The sequence below is a fragment of the Rhinatrema bivittatum genome, chromosome 2 (assembly GCF_901001135.1).
Source record: "Rhinatrema bivittatum chromosome 2, aRhiBiv1.1, whole genome shotgun sequence".
NCBI lineage: Eukaryota > Metazoa > Chordata > Amphibia > Gymnophiona > Rhinatrematidae > Rhinatrema > Rhinatrema bivittatum.
Window position 1 is genome coordinate 246,338,609 of NC_042616.1, and position 15,458 is coordinate 246,354,066.

General features: G+C 42.8%; 1 protein-coding gene across 1 annotated transcript in view; it reads left to right on the forward strand.

Annotated features, from left to right (window-relative positions):
- The window catches only part of ENTPD3 (ectonucleoside triphosphate diphosphohydrolase 3), a 52,572-nt gene that overhangs the window by 27,218 nt on the left and 9,896 nt on the right, over positions 1 to 15,458 (forward strand). The gene's annotated exons all lie outside the window — the stretch shown is intronic.

The following is a 15,458-nucleotide window of genomic DNA, read 5'->3' on the forward strand; positions in this document are numbered from 1 at the left end:
GATCTTGTGGAACTATTCCCCATCCCCCATTAACGTTTCAGTCCGATGTTTATGGAATTACAAGGCATTTCTCCTAGAAATATAAGAGACTGACAGCTATCTACATTATATGGTAAACTCTGTCTCAAAGCCTTGTCAGTCCTCAGAGGGATCTAGTCAGCCCTGACCATTGAGGCTAGTCCATTATATCATGTGCTTGACCGATCTCTACTCCAGAGCCTGGTAACCAGGCTAGGGATCAGAACCCAACCACTGACAACCGGTTACTGATATAAATGTCTCTCCCGGCCCGTGCATTAAAAAGAATCCAGGAAAGATAAAGTTGGAGCTCCAGTTAATAAATCAGCAGAAGTCGGGGAAAAATATCCAGTAACCTTATTTCGTGCCACCCTCTCTTCCTGTACGAATTATCAGAGGCCACCTAACTGGTAACTTAGCTGAGATACGGAAACTGAGATAGAGTAAGAGACGCTGCGGCCACCCACCTGCTTTTTCTGAGCCCTACGCAGGGCAGATACACATTTTGCAGTGAGCAGGAAGCACTGCTGCTGCCTCTTAAAATGGAAACAGTACTCATTTGTGATTTTTTTTTCCCTGTGCTCTTTCAATGAAAATGGATTATGTGTGGTAAATGTTGTTAAAGCAGTAGTATTTATTTATTTAGACATTTTATATACCGTCGCTCCATGTCGAGATCACAACGGTTTATAGAAGTAACATTCATAATTTTAAAACAAAAATTAACACATATCGAATGAAATGCTCCAATACATGTTAAACCACTTACTAAGAACATAAACATAAAACAAATAGTACAGGAAATTAATATAACAGTTATTAAAATAATAATGAGTACATTGTAAATCATGTTTCATAGCATTTGTCCTACATGCTTCCAGTCTAAAGAAATCTCATCGTTTCTTAATACTGAGAAATTCCCTCACTCCCTCGTTACACTTTATTCATCATGCTTCAAATTAATATTTCTCGTCCTTCTTGATACTGTCATTCTCTTGCACTCTGTTGATTTAAAGTAAGATTATATACATTTTTGAATAGCCATGTTTTTAGCTCACATTTAAATCTCTTTCTATCCGGTATCAAACATAACATCTCAGGTAGTGAGTTCCAAAGCTTTGGACCCGCTGTAGAAAACACATGGTCTCTTACTTGGGTCAAATATGAGATCTTAGTGCTTGATAAGGTGTGTATAGTTGTAATGTCACTCCGATAATACTTTGTAATAGATTTGGGGTTGTACTGGCAGCCATTGCAGTGAAATCAGTGAGGGTGTAATGTGATCACATTTTTTAGTTCCTAATAAAAGTCTAGCTGAAGCGATTTGTAATAATTGTAATGGATTTAAGAGAAATGCGGGCAGATCAAGTAATAGAGAGTTAACGGTGGTCTAGGTATGAGAAAATAAGAGTTTGCAATACAGTACGAAAATCCTTGAAAGTTAATAAAGGTTTCAGCGAAATCAGTATACACAACTAGGCGTAACCTGTATTGACTAATTTATTGATGTGCTTTTTCATAGTAGATTTTCATCTAACTGGATACCTAAATCCCCTAATCCCGTACTTGATTTGAGGGAGTAATTTGAAAAGTACCTAGGTCGAAAACCGGTGGTTTAACCATAGAAGAATTTCTGCTTAACCAAATGATTTCAGTCTTATTAGGGTAGTTTAATGTTAGTTTATGTTGAGATAGTACTTGCTGTATTGCTTTCATATAGGTTGATAGTGTCAACACTGTTTGTTCAATTGATTTAGAGAATGGAATGTAAAATTGTATGTCATCAGCCTACAAAAAGAAAGAAATCCCTAAATCCGCCAGTAATTTACACAGTGGAAGCATATAAATATCGAATAATGTTGCCAATAGGGATGAACCTTGAGGGACATCCATATCAATATGGAAAGTATCAGATATGTGATTGTCCAATTTAACTTGGAATGACCTATTAGATAGGAAGGAAGAGAACCATCCGAGTACAGTTATACATCCTACAAAATATAGGGTTTTAGAAAATAGAACTTGAGCACCAGTCAAACAGCCTCCAGGTGCTGCTAGGACTCTTAGGGGGAGCCTGCTGGAGCTCAGACATGCAGAGGCATTGGTGTAACCTTCTTTTTTAAAAATCTTATATTTGGGACAAGGCCCCAAATTGAGTACATGTCTTGGAGCATGTGAGGGGAGAGATTTGGGGTGGGGAGTCCTGGAGTCTCTCTGTAGGTAATTATTGGGAAAAAAAAGTTATAGAGGCAGTACCAGTAAATCGCTACTAGATGGCCTAGTAAATGGCAACAGAGCTTGATATATAGTTCGCAGCTTTCATTTTTTGGTTTTTATTGTTTACAATGTTTCCAGGGAATTTATCAGGGTTTATTATGATAAGAACAAAAACAGGAGAAAATCACTGGGAAAAAAAGAGACTAATTATTTTTCCAGGTAAATATTGGAGTTTGTTTTGGTGGATAGAAGCCAGGACTGTAAAAAAAAAATAATAATAATTTTCCCTCCCGTTCACTCAGCAGCATATCCCTCTCTACCCCCATCCCTTGCCTACTATGTCCCTCACCACGAATCTCCCACTATTCCCCCCCCCCCCGCCATTGCAACAGCCTTCATCCTTCCTGATGATGGCTCCAGGCTCCTTTTCCCTCCTCCTTTCTTCGGCAGCAGCTTGCTGTGGCTCCTTCACTCTGAACTGCTACTTTTGTACAGGGCCAGGGAGCCTGCTGGGAAGGGGGGTTCTGATAGTGGGAGGGGTCGCATCAAATGCTGCATCAGTGGCACCAGACAGCAGATGCTTTGCCTGGATGCAGGTAAGTAGCAAATTATCCAGCCAGACAAGGCCGGATAACTTTAAGCCTGCATCTGGACAGGTCAAAGGTTTTACAGCTAACTATGGGGGTCATTTATCAAAATGCGATAAGGCGTTTTTGCATCAAGCTAGGTTGAGAGAACATTGCCCAAATCTCATCTTGGAGTGAGTTTCCTCACTCCGAAGGTCATCAAATCTTCACAAGAGACCAGTGTTCTGTTCGTATGTGTCACGTAGAATGTCAAAGTGGCCCCTAACCCCCTACACTCATACCTAAACCCCACCTCGAGTTACTAGGTGGGCCTACCATAGGGATACAAATACCTACCTATGGGGATGACATTATGGCCAGTCTCTCTCTCTCTCTCTCTCTCTCATCATATGCAGGAAATACAACAGGTCTGACACCTTTTGATAAATCCAGGCTTTAGTAGGATATATGCTATATTCAGCTAAGTTAGCCAGACAACTGGAATGCCCCCTTTTTACCTGGCTAAATTATAGCTGGATACACAGTTACCTGACCATAATTTAGCCAGATAAGTGGCTGAATATGCCACTTGTGCCATTTAGACAGATAACTTTTGAGTTATCCATCTAAATGGCTTTTGAATATTGACCTCAGAAGGAGAGAAAACCTTTAGTAAATAGTCCCCTTAGTTTGTTTTCAACTAGTGTGTGCTATTTTCCAAAATGGTAGAAATGAGAAAAAAATATGAATTTCAGCAGAATTTTATTTTCATTTTGTTTACAAATGAAAGGAGACAAGGGTGTTTTGTTGAGTTTTTCATTTTCTTTGCACATGAATGCACATTCCTAATTGTCTTCACATAGTGTCAGATGACAAAATGAAAAAAAAAAAGAACTCTTGATAGACCTGTTTCCTTCTTTTATATAAGACAACACAATATAATTTCTAAAAAGCTAGTATTTAGGAAGGAAAATTGGATATATCAGGCACTAGTGTTTCCCTGAGTGGCATTTACTGATTTCCTGGGCTACACAACCTTATCCCAATAATGTTCTTCTTTCCTGGCAAAGATCTTGAATTGGTAATTGAGGATTTGCTTTACCAGCTGGCCTGAGCTCATCACAGCAGAGAGTAGAGTTCCTTGTACTTTACGAAATTGGCATCAGCTCCTTTCTCCTCTCATCTCTCAAAACAGATCTTTAAATTAAAGAAGACATAGTAAAATACAACTGAGTACCGTATTTGCTCCATTCATCCCATCCTTGCTGCATTTGATGTGGATAAAAAATCTCAGTAATGAACACTGGATTGAGGATAGTGTCGTCTTAAGACCTATGGATCCATCTTTCAGTATATGAGACATTTTGTGCCTGAAGTCTTGGTATTTGGGAACCTAAACTGGTAGGGATGTGAATCATTTTTTGACGATTTAAAACAATCGTCAGATATATTTTAAATCATCAAAAATCGTTAGAGCCGCGATACAATAGCAATTCCCCCGATGTATCGTCAAAAAATCGTAAATCAGGGGAGGGTGGGAAAACCGGCACACCAAAACAACCGTAAAACCCACCCCGACCCTTTAAAACAAATCCCCCACCCTCCCGAACCCCCCCCCAAAATGTTTTAAATTACCTGGGGTCCAGTGGGGGGTCCCGGCGCGATCTCCCGCTCTCGGGCCACGGCTGCGTTAATAGAAATGGCGCCGGTGGCCCTTTGCCCTTATCATATGACAGGGCAAAGGTAGCTCCGGCGCCATTTTGGTTCCTGTCACCCGATGTCACGAGTGCAGGAGATCGCTCCCGGACCCCCAGGGACTTTTGGCCAGCTTGGGGGGGCCTCCTGACCCCCACAAGACTTGCCAAAAGTCCAGCGGGGCTCGTATGACATAGTGAGGGCAAAGGTAGCGCCGGCGCCATTTTGAATATTGGCAATACGGCCCGCGTGCAGGAGGTCGCTCCCGGACCCCCGCTGGACTTTTGGCAAGTCTTTTTGGGGTCAGGAGGCACAGGCACTACTTTTGCCCTCACTATGTCATACGGGTCGTATGACATAGTGAGGGCAAAGGTAGCGCCGGCGCCATTTTGAATATTGGCAATATGGCCCGCGTGCAGGAGGTCGCTCCCGGACCCCTGCTGGACTTTTGGGGTCGTATGACATAGTGAGGGCAAAGGTAGCGCCGGCGCCATTTTGAATATTGGCAATACGGCCCGCGTGCAGGAGGTCGCTCCCGGACCCCCGCTGGACTTTTGGCAAGTCTTTTGGGGGTCAGGAGGCCCCCCCAAGCTGGCCAAAAGTCCCTGGGGGTCCAGCAGGGGTCCGGGAGCGATCTCCTGCACTCGTGACATCGGGTGACAGGAACCATAATGGTGCCGGCGCTACCTTTGCCCTGTCATATGGTAAGGTCAAAGGGCCACTGGTGCCATTTCTATTAATGCAGCCATGGCCCGAGAGTGGGAGATCGCGCCGGGACCCCCCCACTGGATCCCAGGTAATTTAAAACATTTTGGGGGGGTTCGGGAGGGTGGGGGATTTGTTTTAAAGGGTCGGGGTGGGTTTTAGGGTTGTTTTGGTGTGCTGGTTTTCCCGCCCTCCCCCGATTTACGATTTTTTACGATTTTTTAACAGAAAAAACCATGACGATCAGATTTCCCTCCCCCCCAGCCAAAATCGTTCGTTAAGACGATCGATCACACGATTCACATCCCTATAAACTGGAGTGGTATGACATATCAATGATGCAAAAAGGAAAGGGCTACATGAAAACCCAGAAAGAGTGCTACTATTTTTCATTCCATGTTTACCTCTATTTGCAGTCATACATATCTGCTCTTATAGTGGTAAAAAAATGAGAATATGCCAATCTTAATGGTACACAGATTGACATGACTGTGCTTATACTTTTTTTATTGATTGATTAGGAAATTCAGATTAAGACACATGCCTCGCCTTCAAATGACTCTCTGAGGTAGAGGGAGAAAAATGACTTGCCCAAGGTCATTCACAGAGTCTGTCCACGTTGATGAGGCTTGAACTGAGAACTTATGTTTTAGAACTTCCTCTGAGTGGGAGACCAACGCGATTACACACAAGCCTATCTTTTCCTCTTCTCTCATCTGTGTATAGCCTAAAACTGTGCAAAGTGGGAGTAGAAGTCCTTTCTGGCTTTCAAGTCTAAATACCACGAGCACCATTGTGAACATCCCCTTCTGAAGCCTTCTGTTTGCCAGTGACGGTCTACAGCTTAAGCATGACTAACAATGATTGCGCTCTCTTAGATCAGCCACAACAGGTACAACGCAGACATATTTTCTAATGGTTCTGTTTAAACCTGTCATACATTAGGGGATGTTACGCACAGAAAATGCAGTGTTTCTGTTTGAATCTTCTGTGGCTGGCAGTCTCGTTAGAAAGGCATCATATCCATCTGTTGTTCAGGAATGTGCGTCCTGAAGGGATATAGAAAGAAGGAAAGAGATGAGAATGGTCGTTCCGTTTAAGGGCAGGCCTCAATACTTTTTCAAAAGACCCAAATAAGTGTATAGGACTTGCTTTTTAAAACAGGACAGTGGAGAGACAATTAAACCCATTCTAACTTTTCCATTCCGAAAGACACACTGAGAAATATTCCAACATGTTGACTTCCATATGACCAAAAAAAGTGAACAGTATAGTTAAATACTGTAGTTTCAAAGCACATCTGTGAATCCTGAAGAGCCCTATACTCTTTGTACTTGCCAAATTACAGAAATATTATTTAAATTACTATATATTAAAAGTGTGCAGAAATAATTTACCTGCAAGATCCTATTTAGATGACCCTCCCCCCACCCCTGCCCCCCCAACATCCTTGGCTTTACTGTAGTAGAAAAAGCAAGTCTATGGATGCCATCTCTTAAACTGAGCAGAACTGGTTAGGTGGGGGGAGGAGGGGAAGGACTTGTGAGCTGGAAGGATACTCGGGTTGAATCGCCGCTTGCGCCGGTGCCGATGCCCTGAGGAGGAGAGGCCTCACCCCCCAGTTGGGCTCTATCAACATCATCAAGGAGCGCCTGGAACACCTTTAAATTCAGGGCCCTGCGGTGCGCAGCTGAAACCGTGCGCCAAAGGGAGCGAAATGGGGAGAAAAAGGAAATCTAAAGCCTGGACCTCCTTTCCTGTATCTTCCTCGTCAGTAAGGCATAGACCCATGGATGACCACATTCCTCATATTGGTGAGTCATCCATTAGGGACTGTATGGGGGTTAACTCACCCTTGGGGATATCTGTAAGTCCTGAGCCAACTCAGCCACACTTTCAACCTGCTGCAAACGTCACTTTCTGATGCCCTAGTAGTAGCCTCTCAACCTCCATTGGTTACATCAGCCGAGGCCAAGCTCTTTAGCATTGCTGGCCTCGGAGGGTAACCCCCCCCCCCCCCCCCCCAATTGTACCTTTTCCCTCAATAATACCCTCTATGAGGGAATTGAAGAACCAGAAAATGTTACCCTTTTATAGAAACATAGAAACATAGAAATAACGGCAGAAGAAGACCAAACGGCCCATCCAGTCTGCCCAGCAAGCTTCACACACTTTTTTCTTTCATACTTATCTGTTTCTCTTAGCTCTTGGTTCTATTTCACTTCCACCCCCACCATTAATGTAGAAAGCAGTGATGGAACTGCATCCAAGTGAAATATCTAGCTTGATTAGTTAGGGGTAGTAGGGGTAGTAACCGCGGCAATAAGCAAGCTACACCCATGCTTATTTGTTTTACTCAGACTATGTTATACAGCCCTTATTGGTTGTTTTTCTTCTCCCCTGCTGTTGAAGCAGGGAGCTATGCTGGATATGCTTGAAGTATCAGTTTATTCTTCTCTCATGCTGTTGAAGCAGAGAGCCATGCTGGATATGCATCGAAAGTGAAGTATCAGGCACATTTGGTTTGGGGTAGTAACCGCCGTAACAAGCCAGCTACTCCCCGCTTTGTGAGTGTGAACCTTTTTTTCTTCTCCCCTGCCGTTGAAGCAGAGAGCTCTGCTGGATGTGTGTAGTATCAGTTTTTTCTTCTCCCCTGCCGTTGAAGCAGAGAACTATGCTGTATATGCATAGAAATTGAAGTAACAGGCTTATTTGGTTTGGGGTAGTAACCGCCGTAACAAGCCAGCTACTCCCCCCTTTGTGAGTGCAGATCCTTTTTTCCACATTTCCTCTTGCTGTTGAAGCTAGAATGATGTTGGAGTCACAGTAAGCATGTGTACGTTTATTGAATAAGGGTATTGTCTCCAGGCAGTAGCCATCATTCTGGCGAGTCACCCACTCTTCATTGGCGGCCTCTTGACTTTATGGATCCACAGTGTTTATCCCACGCCCCTTTGAAGTCCTTCACAGTTCTGGTCTTCACCACATCCTCCGGAAGGGCATTCCAGGCATCCACCACCCTCTCCGTGAAGTATTTCTTCATGGAGAGGGTGGTGGATGCCCTTCCGGAGGATGTGGTGAAGACCAGAACTGTGAAGGACTTCAAAGGGGCGTGGGATAAACACTGTGGATCCATAAAGTCAAGAGGCCATGTGGAAATTGGTTGCTAAGGTAGATAAAAAGATGTCTGATTCACTGTCTCAGATTCATATTTTTTCAGCAGAAACAAGAGCTAAAATGGAAGATCAAGATAATAGGATTAAAAGTGGAGAGGGCTCTATTTCTCTGTTTAACTCTTGTTTGTCCCTTTGCAAATTGCTTGTACATCCTTTATTAAGGATCAGATTGAGGTGTTGGAAAATGAAATGAGATCACGTAAGCTACGCTTTTTAAATTTTCCTATCTCTAGATTAGTTTCACCTAGAGAATTATTTAGAAAGTATAGTTGTGAAGTATTATCTTTTGATGAAGATAAGGTTCCTGTTTTATCTAAACTATATTATCTTCCTAATAAGAAAGCGATACCTACTCAGGAAGAGGAAATGAATGTCTTGCAAAGTCCTGGCATTTCCACTTTCCTAGAAGATTCTTTAGACAATATCTTGACTAGAGCTACTTTGTGTTGTGCTCTGTGGCCGTGGCGCCCCACGACCGCAGCCCCCTACCTGTTTTTCGGCGCCACAGGAGCCCCGGGGGAGGGCTCCGACTTGGGCCATCGCACCTGCGCAGTCTCCGGCGCTGCCCGTTGCAGGGGAAGCTATCCTGCTTCCCCCCAGCGGCGTCTCCCCTCTGCGGGAGAAATCCAAAATGGCCGCCGCAATGCTTCAGCTCGAGGCCACGCCCCCTCCACAGAATTAAAGGGACCCATCCCTCTAAATGGTCTCACCTGTTCTCTATCAGCCAGGGCAGAGGAAGTATAAAAGGCAACTTCCTCTGCTCATCCAGTGACTTGGCAACGTCCTTCCTCGCTGTCTAGTCTGCTTGCTTCGGTGAGTTCCCCGCGCTTGGACTCCGGTTCCTGTTCCGTCTTGGTGTTCCTGGTTCCTGACTTCGGATTGGCTTACGGTGATTCTCTGGTTCCTGACTTCGGCTTGGCTTCTGTGATTCTCTGGTTCCTGACTTCGGATTGGCAAGCGGTGATTCTCTGGTGCACGACTTCGGACTGGTGAGTAACGACCCTCTGGCACTCAACCTAGGACTCCTTCAAGACTCCGTCTCCAAGGGCCCACCTAAGTCCCAGCGGCCCGGGTCCCTACGGGCTCCTCCTGGGGGGACTGCGGGCTTCCAGGGCGAAGTTCCAGTTGGCCTTTGCACCGTTGCTCTGACCTCCCTAGGTCCACCTAATTCCCAGCGGTCGGGTCCCTACGGGCTCCTCCCGGGGGGACCGCAGACCACCAGTGGTGAAGACACAGCGCCTTATCTCATCTCTTCATCGCCTCCGAGTTTGCCTCAGCCTCCAGTGCCAAGAGTCAGCTGGTCTTGCCTCCTGTTCTGCCTCGCCACCCGACGAGAGAGCCTACGGACCCCCCAAAAGGTATACCATCCTCTCGCCGGCCAAGGGTCCACAAGCCTGAGCATAACACTTTGTTGGTCTCTTTTTCATTGAAGCAGGATAAAGATCTGGTTTTTTATAAATATTTTCAGTGTAAAGATCTGGCTTTTTGTGGACAAAAAAACTCAGATCTTTCCAGATGTTTCCAGGGCTACTGAAACCCGTCGGACACATTTCCTTTCTTTCAAACAGAGCTCTAGATATTGGTGCTAGATTTTCCTTAAATTTCCATGTAAATGTTTACAGAATAATAAATTTGTATTTCTGGAACCTTTGCAGTTAGATCGCTTTCTAAGAGTTAAGACTTAGTGAATATTTTATTGTACCTTAGTTTGGGCTAGAATGGTATAATGTGGCTGTATAATAAGTTAACTGACTCACCTATGAATCTTGTTCTCTCTCTCCTCCTTCTAGATGTGGGCTAATAAGATTGAATTTATGGATATATTTTTGGATATATTCCAAGTTTATATTTTGTATATTTTCCTTTTTTTCTTGGATTGTTTCATTGTAACAAAAGATATAACTTAATAAATAATACATTAAAAAAAAAAGAACTGGTTAGGTGACACAAAACGAGAAGTAACTAACAATATTATTAGAACTACCACTTAAGATCATTTTTCACATGTTTTGTTGTCTTTCTACAACCAAATTAATTTGCATTACCATTTGATATCTTTTTCTGCTATGAGAGCAAATACATTAGAATTTCATATTTGTTTTACCTTTTTGCCGTTTTAGAAAGCACAAAGAGATTTTCATACATCATTATTATTAACAGACATTTACCAAGGCTTAAAATATAGTAAATGTCATGCTCTGACTGGGAAATAGGCACTCCAGATCATGAGATCTGCCTTTGGAAGGGCAGTATGCCTCAGTTCCTGCATTACACTTCATGTCCAGTATTTGGTGTGGGCATGAGGTTTGGCAGCGCACGCCCGGCTTTCAGCCAGCAACACAGAATTCCTGTCCTAATCAGCACTGCATCTAACTGAGGCATCTTTACAGAAGTATTTAAAAATAAGTTTGACACATTTTTTGCTGCTAATGATTTTTATAGGCACAGGGACATAATATGGGCGACTTTCAAACTGTATGCAGAATGTGTATAGTCTGTGGGTTATTTTTTTATCTGCTGACTTTATGTAAATTTACAAAAGGAAAACATTTCCTTTGAAAACTACATCTCAAAAAGCATGTGCACAGATCCGCACTTGCTATTTGTGCAAAATGATGCGCCTACATGCATAAGTGCTAATCCTATCCGGACTCCACCCCAGGAATGCTTCTGCTCTCTGCACATAAAAGAATGCATGCACTTTTACATGCATCTAGGGTAGGCAATTTTAAAAGATCCAATTTCTGCGCATAAAACACTTTTTTATGTGCAGAAATGGTTTTGAAAATGACCCACCTACAGATCGAAATTAGAAATGGGTGTCCAGAACACTCTGAATTCTACACATGATTTTATTATTGAAAAGAAAGTGGTCAATCAAATTATAAAGTAAACTAAACTAAAATGTCTTTATTCAGTCTAAAAACGATGGCCTCATTTCTGCAACATTCTGGAGCTGTGCCATTGGCCAAGTACCTCCATGTAGTCCTGTGGCATTTTCTCTCGTTCAGCAAAACAAATTAGGCCAATTTAGGGAATATTCCTCTCTGCCCCACAGAGATTTACTTCTCTACGTACATTTTGTCTCACCTCTGAATTTTGCAGAAATGCGGAAGACCATCTGGAGTAAACAGTGCAGGGCAATCTGTTCTCACACTGCTGATGCACGGCCATCTCTGAAATTTTTGCTTTAGCCTTCATTATTTTGCCAAGTTAACTTTCAATTGCATCTCATGTGATAGGAAAAGGGAAGGGATGTGTTTTATGCGAGAGAGAGAGAGAGAGAGAGAGAGAGAGAGAGAGAGAGAGAGAGAGAGAGAGAGAGAGAGAGAGAGAGAGAGAGAGAGAGAGAGAGAGAGACTAGCTCTAATGCCTTTATGCTAGATAGGTATTTATATCTCTATGGGAGGCCTACCTAGTAACTCGAGGTGAGGTTTAGGTATTAGTGTAGGGGTTAGGGGCTACTTTGACATTCAAAACGAGACATACGAACAGAACAGTGCTCTCTTGTGAAGATTTGATGACCTTCGGAGTGAGGAAACTCACCCAAAGCTGAGATTTGTGGAATGTTCTCTCAACCTAGCTTGATGTTACCCAGGTTGAGAGTCCATCAAGTTAGGTTGAGAGAACACTGCACAAATCTCATCTTTGGGTGAGTTTCCTCACTCCAAAGGTCATCAAATCTTCACAAGAGAGCATTGTTCTGTTCGTACATCTCGCTTTGAATGTCAAAGTGGCCCCTAACCCCTTAAGTCACTGACTATCAGAATGTGAAATTTTATTTATTTTATTTTTAAAAATTTGTAGGCCACGCTATCCTATATTCTAGACAATTTCCAGAGAAGACATTCATAAGATGAATTTAAAACAAAAACAAAAATCACAGAAATGTATACAATACAATGTATGACTTATATAGGCTACAGTAAAGAGATGATTGATCACTTTATGCAAAATATAAACAGTGGGAGGAACAAAAGTAACAATGTAAATTGGCTAACGGAATTCTAATAAAAAAAGACTGTTTAAATAGGTGAGTCTTTAAATGCTTATAGGCCCGTTTCCGTAGAATAACTGGAAGTTGGTTCTATAGCATTGCACCTACCACTGAGAACAGATGCTCTCTTGATTCAGAGAGATGAATGACCTTATGACTTGGCACATCAAGTAGGAAATGACCCTCATATCTTCACTGACTGGTCAGTGAATATTTAATAACACATTAATACAGAAAGGTAAATCATCATTTAAAGCATTATGTATCATCTTAAGGATTTTGCATTGTATACAGAATTCTACAGGTAGCGAGTGCAAGGACTTTAGAATGGAGGTGATATGTTCACATTTCATAGAAACGAATAGTATTCTTGCTGAAGACTTTTGAATGACCTGCAAAGCTTTAATAGTAAATTATGGAAGACTCAAAAATAAAGAATTGCAATAATCAATCCTTGGGAGTAACATTGATTACATCACTAACCAGAATTCTGCCAGTTCCAAATAAGGTTTTAGTCTATGCAACAGGTCTGGCTTCCAAAAATGTTTTTGTGCTAGAAGTTTGACATGTGTCTTAAAAGACAAGTTAGATTCAAAGAGAACTCCTAGATTTCTAGTTTGCTGAACTGAGGGCTGCATGCAGGCAGAAATATTTGGCCACTCAAGCACATGTGAACTTCTTTGATTCTGTACTTATGCACATGAATGACATTTCATAAAAAACAAACAAAACCAGGTTGACTGGAGACACACCAGCAAATAGCAACAAAAAAAACAAAACAGAGGATGCGCTTCTTGAAACATTGTACAAGTCTAAATGACATTTATAGTGGAATATCTCCAAAAATATGTATTCAAATGTAATTTAAAAGTACTGTTTCTAGGTTAAAGCAAATGTAATGTTTTGATGTTTGTTTGACAGATGTAAGTCCTTCCTGACAAAGCTTCTTGTGAAACATGGTTCCATGTCAGGGCACTCCAATTTGCATTAATCTGTGAAAAGCACCTTCAAATTACATTTCAATCTATTTTTGGAGATATTCCTCTAGAAACATCATCTGAACTTGTGTAATGTTTTGAGCAGCACATCTTCTGTTATTGTTGACATTTAACAGTACGGATGAGTATTCATTTTAAACGAAATAGACAATGGCAATGAAATTGTCTATTTCATCTTGTTTCAGGAGCAGTATGAAACTGAAAAAAAATGACAAAATTTCATAAAAATTTGTATTTTGTGTTAGTTCACACTAACGGGACTTGGTGTTAGTGCACAATAACTGAAAATGTTACCGATAAGTTAAAAAGTGTCAATTGGGAGAGCAGTTTGTTAGCTAGAGGTATGGTTCTGTATTCCCATTGGCTGCCTCTTTAGTTACTTATTTGTTTTGCCAAGGTTGTAAGGTGGTGTTTGTGGGGATGGCCAGTGCCTAGTAACAAATGTAAACAAACAAGTGATATAATAATACCATTAAGTTCTAGTCAGCAAAAGCATGTAATGCAAATACATATTTTGAGTTTGCCAATCCCTTTGATTTTTGGAAAGGGGCCCTAGCATTTTGGGATATGCATACTTTGAACTCACCTAATGTATGTCTGTGTTTGGTTGTGGGAGTGACAGGTGAAAGGGGAAGTGACTGGAGTGAATATATGGGGTGACAGGTAGGAGAGAGACTGGTTGAGGTGGTGACTGGTGAGAGAGAGGCAGACTGGTGTGTGTGAGATGACTGGTGAGAGGGGGGAGTGAATGGAGTGACTGCATGGGATGACAGGTGGTAGAGAGATTAGTTGGGGTGGTAACTAGTGAGAGAGAAGCAGCCTGGTGTGTGTGGGGGTGACTGTTGAGAGGGGGAGTGACTGGAGTCACTGTATGGGGTGACAGGTGGGAGAGAGTTTGGTTGAGGTGGTGACTGGTGAGACAGAGGCAGCCTGGTGTATGTGGGGGTGACTGGTGAGAGGGAGAATAACTGGGGTGACTGTGAGGGGTAAGAGGAAAGAAACTGGTTGTGATGGTGACTGGTAGAGAGAGAGAGGCATCCTGTTGCGTGTATGGGAGAGGGTGTGACTGGTGAGAGCGGAAGTGCTTGGAGTGACTGTATGGGGTGACCTGTGGGAGAGTGTGGCAGCCTGGTGTATGTGAGGGGTAACTGTATGGGGTGTCAGGTCACCTGCCACACATACCAGGCTGCTTCTAATTCACCATTCACCATTCACCACCCCATCCAGTCTCTATCCCACCTGTCAGCTCAAACATTCACTCCAGTCACTTCCCCTCTCACCAATCACCCCTCCACCCAAACACACCAGCACACACCAAGGAAATTCAAAGTATGCATGTCCAAAAATGCCAGGGCCCCTTTCCTAAAATACAAAGGTTTTGGCGAATTCAAAATATGCATTTGCAATACACGCTATGCTTTTGCTGATTAGAACTTGAGGCTATTATTTATTACATCACTTGTTACCAGGCACTGGCTATCACCCCACAAATATCACCTTGCAATCTTGGCAGCACAAACAAGTAACAAAGGAGACAGCCAATGGGAATGAAGGACCATATCTCTACTAACGAACTGCTCCCCAATTGACACTTTTTAACTTATTGGTTAGGGATGTGCATCGTTTTTTTGACGGATGAAAATATTGTATGATATTTTCAAATCCATCATGTATCGGGGGTCACCGAAAATGATAGGAAAACCCCACAAAATTTTCGTGCGGTTTTCTTATAGTTTTGGGGGGGGGGGGGGAGGGAGAAAGGGCACACAGAAAAAAAAACCCCAAACCCACCCCGACCCTTTATATCTAATTATTTACAATCTCCCACCTTCCTGACCCCCCCAAAAACTTTCCTAAAGTAACTGGCGGTCCAGCGGGGGTCCTGGGAGTGATCTCCCGCTCTCGGGCCATCAGCTGCCACTAATCAAAATGGCGCCGATGACCCTTTGCCCTTACCATGTGACAGGCGCTATCGGTGCCATTGGCCGACTCCTATCACATGGTAGGAGCAATGGTTGGCCTGCACCATTTTTAAGATGGCTCTGGCCATCCATTGCTCCTACCATGTGACAGGGGCCTGCCAATG